This window comes from Schistocerca nitens, chromosome 5 (assembly GCF_023898315.1).
Source record: "Schistocerca nitens isolate TAMUIC-IGC-003100 chromosome 5, iqSchNite1.1, whole genome shotgun sequence".
NCBI lineage: Eukaryota > Metazoa > Arthropoda > Insecta > Orthoptera > Acrididae > Schistocerca > Schistocerca nitens.
The window spans coordinates 510,540,398-510,548,418 of record NC_064618.1 but is presented as its reverse complement, the minus strand read 5'-3'; the positions used below and the strand labels follow the sequence as shown (position 1 = coordinate 510,548,418).

Here is an 8,021-nt window from a genome sequence, read left to right as displayed (position 1 = left end):
TTCTTTGATGACACTGATCATTATTTAATCTGCAGTGAAATTGGGATTGTGAGGCCGAAAGTGCAGGAGGTCAGGTCCATATGTAGGAGGATAAGAGTGGAGAAACTTCAGGATAAGGAAATCAGGCACAAGTACATAACAGCGATCTCAGAAAGGTACCAGTTAGTTGAATGTAGTCAATTACAGTCATTGGAAAAGGAATGGACAAGGTACAGGGACACAGTACTAGAAGTGGCTAAAGAATGCCTTGGAACAGTAGTGTGTAAAAGTAGGATGAAGCAAACAGCTTGGTGGAATGACACAGTCAAGGCAGCCTGTAAAAGGAAAAAGAAGGCGTATCAAAAATGGCTACATACTAGAACTCAGGTAGACAGAGAAAGTTATGTTGAAGAAAGAAACAAAGCCAAACAGATAATTGCAGCATCCAAGAAGAAACCTTGGGAAGACTTTGGAAACAGGTTGGAGACTATGAGTCAAGCTGCTGGAAAAACATTCTGGAGTGTAATTAGCAGTCTTCGAAAGGGGGGTAAGAAGGAAATGACAAGTAATTTGGACAGGTCAGGAAAACTGCTGGTGAAACCTGTGGATGCCTTGGGCAGATGGAGGGAATATTTTGAAGAGTTGCTCAATGTAGGTGAAAATACGATCAGTAATGTTTCAGATTTCGAGGTAGAATGGGATAGGAATGATGATGGAAATAGGATCACATTTGAGGAAGTGGAGAAAATGGTCAATAGATTGCAGTGCAATAAAGCAGCTGGGGTGGATGAAATTAAGTCGGAACTCATCAAATACAGTGGAATGTCAGGTCTTAAATGGCTACACAGGATAATTGAAATGGCCTGGGAGTCGGGACAGGTTCCATCAGACTGGACAAAAGCAGTAATCACACCAATCTTTAAACATGGAAACAGAAAAGATTGTAACAACTACAGAAGTATCTCTTTAATCAGCGTTGTTGGTAAAATCTTCTCAGGTATTGTTGAAAGGAAAGTGCGAGTATTAGTTGAGGACCAATTGGATGAAAATCAGTGTGTGTTTAGGCCTCTTAGAGGTTGTCAGGATCAGATCTTTAGCTTACGGTAAATAATGGAGAAATGTTATGAGTGGAACAGGGAATTGTATCTATGCTTTATAGATCTAGGAAAGGCATATGACCGGGTTCCTAGGAGGAAGTTATTGTCTGTTCTACGAGATTATGGAGTAGGAGGCAAACTTTTGCAAGCAATTAAAGGTCTTTACATGGACAGTCAGGCAGCAGTTAGAGTTGACGGTAAATTGAGTTCATGGTTCAGAGTAGTTTCAGGGGTAAGACAAGGCTGCAACCTGTCTCCACTGTTGTTCATATTATTTATGGATCATATGTTGAAAACAATAGACTGGCTGGGTGAGATTAAGATACGTGAACACAAAATAAGCAGTCTTGCATATGCGGATGACTTAGTTGTGAGGGCAGATTCGATTGAAAGTTTGCAAAGTAATATTTCGGAGCTAGATCAGAAATGTAAGGACTATGGTATGAAGATTAGCATCTCCAAAACGAAAGTAATGTCAGTGGGAAAGAAATATAAACGGATTGAGTGCCAAATAGGAGGAACAAAGTTAGAACAGGTGGACGGTTTCAAGTACTTAGGATGCATATTCTCACAGGATGGTAACATAGTGAAAGAACTGGAAGCGAGGTGTAGCAAAGCTAGTTCAGTGAGCGCTCAGCTACGATCTACTCTCTTCTGCAAGAAGGAAGTCAGTACCAAGACTAAGTTATCTGTGCACCGTTCAATCTTTCGACCAACTTTGTTGTATGGGAGCGAAAGCTGGGTGGATTCAGGTTACCTTATCAACAAGGTTGAGGTTACGGATATGAAAGTAGCTAGGATGATTGCAGGTACTAGTAGATGGGAACAATGGCAGGAGGGTGTCCACATGAGGAAATCAAAGGAAAAATGGGAATGAACTCTATAGATGTGGCAGTCAGGGCGAACAGGCTTAGATGGTGGGGTCATGTTACATGCATGGGAGAAGCAAGGTTACCCAAGAGACTCATGGGTTCAGCAGTAGAGGGTAGGAGGAGTCGGGGCAGACCAAGGAGAAGGTACCTGGATTCGGTTAAGAATGATTTTGAAGTAATAGGTTTAACATCATGGAGGAGTTTTATAAGGGGGCTATGCTCCAGACTGAACGCTGAAAGGCATAATCAGTCTTAAATGATGATGATGATGATGATTTTGTACGCGTTTCCGATCCAGAATCTCTACGTATCGCGTTGTCTAGAGTGTTAGAGTTTCGACGTTGTGCTGTTTTTACTTTGTTTGTGTCGAGGTAACAATGTTATTTATTTCGCTTTTGTCGTTACACATGCATTTTCTACTATTTTTTCGACATGCACAGAGTTTTCGCCGCCATTACGTGTTGCTGTGGCTCTGCAGTGTTCATTTGTTTCGTGGTATGTCACGAGACAGCCAGAGGGATAGATAGATAGATAGATAGAGAGAGAGAGAGAGAGAGAGAGAGAGAGAGAGAGAGAGAGAGAGAGAGAGGGAGTTGTGGACAGGAATGTAGAGTGAATGGTGTGCAGTAAGGCGAAAAGGGAATTTAATTTTGTAATCTACTACAAAAATCCGAATAGTAGCGGCTCCGGTCCAAGAAAACCGTCATAACGACCGGGAGAGCGGTGTGCTGACCCCATGCCCCTCCTATCCGCATCCTCACCTGAGGATGATACGGCGGTCGGATGGTCCCGATGGGTCGCTTGCGGCCTGTAGACGGAGTTAGTTAGTTAGTTAGTTTAATCTACTACAAAAATAGAAACTTTAGACATATCGTAAATAAAAAACATGGAAATACCTCGACTCAGTGATACATGTCTCAACTCTGTACTGCATGTAAACCAGTGTAAAATATTTGTCGATAATCGCTCATTTTACAAATGTAAAAATATTTTGTACCAAAGTTTGTTTAATAGTTAATGCGATATTAGATACTGCTATCACACCACAGGCGTCGTCACGTTGGTAACAGAATGGCAAGTTTGCGTCTGATGCCGACAGCGGTCATGTGACACCTGGGGGACCGAATGGTGCGTGTCCACTGAGCCACACCTCCGGTGTCTCTGTACTTGTAGCACCCTCTACCGCAGCAGTATAGGATGGCCGACAGCAGCGACGCAGCCCACACGCACTTGAAGCCACTTTGTTTCAGGATGCTGTGCAGAAGCTGCCTAGTCGCTGCTCAGACTCCATTGTTGTTGCTATTGTATGAGCTGAACTCTTTTCTTGCTGTATTATTTGCACTGAATCTTGGCACACTGTTTGCTGTGTTATTAAATTGTTCACTAATCATTTCTGCTTCTGTCCAGGTTTCCTACGGCGATAGTTGCCACACTAGACTCCTGTATGGGCGACACAGTAATAAACGTACCTGGCGTAGAGAAAAAACTGAAAGATATGAAAGCAAATACATCACGAGCTCCGGATGGAATTCCAGTTCGATTTTATAAAGAGTGCTCTGTGGCATTGGACCCTTATCTACCTCGGATTTATCGTGAATCCCTTGCTCAGCATGAAGTCCTAAGCGACTGGAAAAAAGTGCACATGACTCCAGTATATAAGAAGGGTTAAAGAACAGACCCGCAAAATTTCTGGACCAATATTCGTAACTTCTGTTCCCTGCAGAATCCTTCAACATCTTCTCAGTTCGAATGTAATAAACTTATTTGAGACTGAGGAGCTTGTGTCCACGAATCAGCACGGTTTTAGAAAGCATTGCTGGTGCGAAACTCAGCTTGCCTTTCTCTCAAATGATTTGCTGCAACTATGGATGAAATGAAACAGGCATATTCCGTATTTCTATATTTCCGGAAAGCATTTGACACGGTGCCCCATTGCACGCTGTTAACGAAGGTACGAGCACATGGAATAAGTTCCAGCTATGTGAGTGGCTCTTTCATTATAGAACGCAGTATGTTGTCCTCGACGGCGAGGGTTAATCAGAGACAATGGTATCGTCAGGAGTGCCCCAGGGGGATGTCATAGGACCGCTGTTGTTCTCTATGTACATATATGATTAAGGGGACAGGGTGGGCAACAGCCTGCGGATGTTTGCTCAGGTGTCGAAGTTGAGTAACTTTAGGAAGATACAAGAACACTTAGACTAAATATCCAGTTGATGTGATGAATGGTAGCTAGCCCTAAATGAGGATAAAGTGATAATTAAATCAAGACCCTAAGCTATCGACAGGCGTTGATATACATCAACTGGGACAGTTGAAAATGTGTGCCCCGACCGGGACTCGAGCCCGGGATCTCCTGCTTACATGGCAGACGCTCTATCCATCTTTTTTTTATATTGTTCGTTGAATTTGTTCGGGTCGGACGTCCGATGACACCCGTTCAGGTTCTTTGTTGATCCGTTCACTCAGTTGTTTTATTATAGAGGGTAGCTAACTCCCTGACCGAGCACGCTAAACAACCGTGTCGGGGTCCATCTGAGCCACCGAGGGCACAGATGATAGTGCGATTGAAGGGATTTATCCCTTCCACGCTCCCTGTGAGACCCACATTCCCAACCTAATGTCCACAGACTACATTCGAAGTGCCCCTGCCCATTACACTCATTACTGGCGGCAGACAATCTTACCGAGTCCCCGAGTCCCGTAAGAGTTCGGACAATGCGTGTGCATCCAGCACAGAAGAAGAAGATCAATGGCCGGTTAACCTTAATTATATAAAGTTGGTATCTGTTGTTTGGGACATCTTCGTCCACGTTGTTACTTCGCAGATGATGTTTTTCCGCTTACCTTCTATGCGGTATAAATCTTCGATACGCTGCCTCTTGAAACACCAAACACTTCGGCTCTCTTTTTTTACGAAAGCACTCACCGCTTTCGAATTCCCTTAGTTCCGACATATTGCACTCACAACTACACAGAACACTGCTCTGAACGCGCCTGACACTTACAACGTGTTGAAGGTCCAACACAGCTGCCATTCGTGATCAATTACAACAGCGCAGCCTGCAGGCTTGGCCAGCATCTGCGTTTATGTTCAAATATGCATTTCTCGCTGTCTCCAAATTTTTGTCCAATTCCGGTATCTTTCTCCACTTAAGATATATTCTTAAGGGTCTCTTGTCAAAAATCACTATCAATTTACTGTTGTAGGTAATATGCAGATGCAGTATATCTAGTTAAAGGAGGCTGCCAGTTCGATGAAATCTCGTCGACCCAGGGCTGGAGAATCCAATTCAAAGACGCCAAACGTCGCTCGGAAGTGTCAGTGAACATTTTGCCTCTAACAAAAGTTGTTTCCCATGATGTCGTCTATCACCCATAGACGTTTGATGCAAAGCGAAATATGTCCGAAAGAACAGATGCCATCTCCATATAAATGAGGATACGTGTAAGGTAGGAATAACAAACCTGTAATGTTGAGATACAATATTAATAGTGTCCTGCTTGACTCAGTCAAGTCGTTTAAATATCTGGGCGTAACGTTTCAGAACGATACGAGGTGGAACGATCATCTGAGAACTGTGATAGGGAGGGCGAATGGTTGACGTCGTCTTATTGGGAATATTTTACGAAAGAGTGGTTCAGCTGTTGTTAAGTACTGTCTAGTGGTTGGGATCTGTACCACGCCGAATTGAAGGAAGACATCCAAGCGATTTATAGGCGGCCTACTAGGTTTGTTACCGGTAGGTTCTAGCGACACGAACTCAAATGGGAATCCCTAGAGGGAAGGTGACGTTATTTTCGGCAAACCCTATTGACAAAATGTAGAGAACCGCCATTTGAAGCTAACTGCCGAAAGATGTTACTGCCGCCAACATACACTGCGTGTAAGGACCTCGAAGGTAAGATACGAGAAATAAGGGCACATACAGAGGCGTATAGACAGTCGTTTTTCCCTCGCTCTATCTACGAGAGAAAAAGAAATGATAAGTAGTGGTACAGGATCCCCCCCCACTACAGACAGTACGGTGGGTTGCGGAGTATCTACGTAGTTGTAGATCTAGATGTAGACAGTGTAGCTCAATTGTCCTTGCCGTTGCACAGGGAAAATAAACAGAAATGAACGTACCGAACACACACAAAAAGAGCTGAAACGCGCCAGGGTAAAAACAAAACTACAGAGGCGCCTTGCATAATGCGGAATTCCTCTCCAATTTTCTTAGCGAGCATGTAAATAAGAACTGTAACATTCGGAAGATGATTAAGATACGGTGCTTTCCACATCGGTGTTTAGCTTTCTGATTGTAATTTGCACCCGGAGAGGCAGCTGTACCGCTGGATGGGTGTGCCAGCGCGGCGCCGTCATGCGAGCCACGACCCCGCTGCAGGCGCCGGGCTGTCAGGCGGCGCCAGCAGAGTCCACTCTCCGAGAGCGGCTCGTTGTCATTCGGCGCGAGCCTCCGCAGCCGCCGGCCGGCAATAAAGTAACGGCGGCCAGCGGCATCCGCCGCCCCATTCTGATGCGGCGCACGGACGGCTACCGAAGAACTGACCACCGATACCGCCGGCCGTCTCGAGAAAAGCGCTAAATCTCTGGCAGCGCGGCCATTCACTGCCCGGGACGATCAACAGCGGCATCTGCCCGAGAATGCAGCTACAGCGTTCGTACTTGTGAACTGGAAGCTTTCAGAGTTACGTAACGTCGCCGGTAGCACTTGTAGAACACCTGGTGAGTAACGTAATGACACACAGTGTAAAGGTTCTCACTCTAACTGGCTATGCAAGTGACCACGTTTGCGTCTGCCCAGTAGATCCCATTATTCCGGATGAATAAAAAACAGAGGAAAGTTAAGAAATTGTTTTTAATGCTGCAGGTGTCCTATGTAGTCCCCCCACCCCCCTCCCTCCCCTAAGAACGACGTACAGAAAGATTTTCTTTGGACTATTGTTCGACGAGACACATCGGTTTGAATGTCGTTTATGCCGTCAAATCGCTGACACTTCATGAGGAAATCTGCACTTTGTCGTTTTGCACTAGGTTCGTATTTATAATACCAAGTCCCGTAATCTGTTCTTTTTTTTCAGAAAATAATTCTCCCCGTTTTGCATTTCAATCAAGTCGCGGCAGGGGGCTCTGCGTCGTTGTTTTTGTCAAGGACTCAAGGTGTCAGGACAAATTTTGCACACATTTTTGTCGTCTTCAGAACATTCTGGGAAATGTTTGGAACACTTGATTTAGAGATGTGCAGTTCTTTGCTCCATTGCGAATTTTGGCACGACAACGTCGAGACATTATGGCCGCACGTCCGGTACTTCCGCCTGCTCACAACTGACTGGTATACTGCATCTCTGTTGTTTACAGTCGCTAGTTTAAGCTAACACCGTACTTATTTTCTGTCGTCGCTTATTCGCCAGGAATAAAATCAGCGTCGAAACATTCTGGACGATAGTGTACGAAGCACTCCGTCTTCAGGCCACAAGTGGCCCATCGGGACCATCCGACCGCCGTGTCATCCTCAGGTGAGGATGCGGATAGGAGGGGCGTGTGGTCAGCACACCGTTCACCCGGCCGTTACTTTTCGGTCGAGCTCCTCAATTGGAATCACGAGGCTGAGTGCACCCCGAAAAATGGCAACAGCACATGGCGGCCCGGATGGTCACCCATCCAAGTGCCGACCACGCCCGACAGCGCTTAACTTCGGTGATCTGACGGAAACCGGTTTATCCTCTGCGGCAAGGCCGTTGCCACAGTGTACGAAGGGTGATCAATAAATAATACAACATATTTTTTTCTGAAAGCAGGTTGGCTTTATTTGGGATTCCAATACACCATATTATTCACCACTCTTTTGGTGACCAAATTCTATTTTTCAACATAATCTCCGTCTTACACCACTTTACTGGGAGGGGCTGCGTGCCCACATGGTACCACTCTACCGGCAGACGACGGAGCCAAAATGTTGCTGCTTCAGTAACCTTCCCTTCATCCACATACTGCTACCCGCAGAGAAGAGCCTTCGTTACTCTTCACGGTCTTCTGTTAGGCGAGGAGGAAGCCAGCGGATGCACGCCT

General features: G+C 45.3%; 1 pseudogene; it reads right to left on the bottom strand.

Annotated features, from left to right (window-relative positions):
- Nucleotides 1-7,577: 7,577 nt before the first annotated feature.
- Nucleotides 7,578-7,695, bottom strand: LOC126261124 (5S ribosomal RNA; annotated as a pseudogene).
- Between the last annotated feature and the right edge of the window lie 326 nt (nucleotides 7,696-8,021).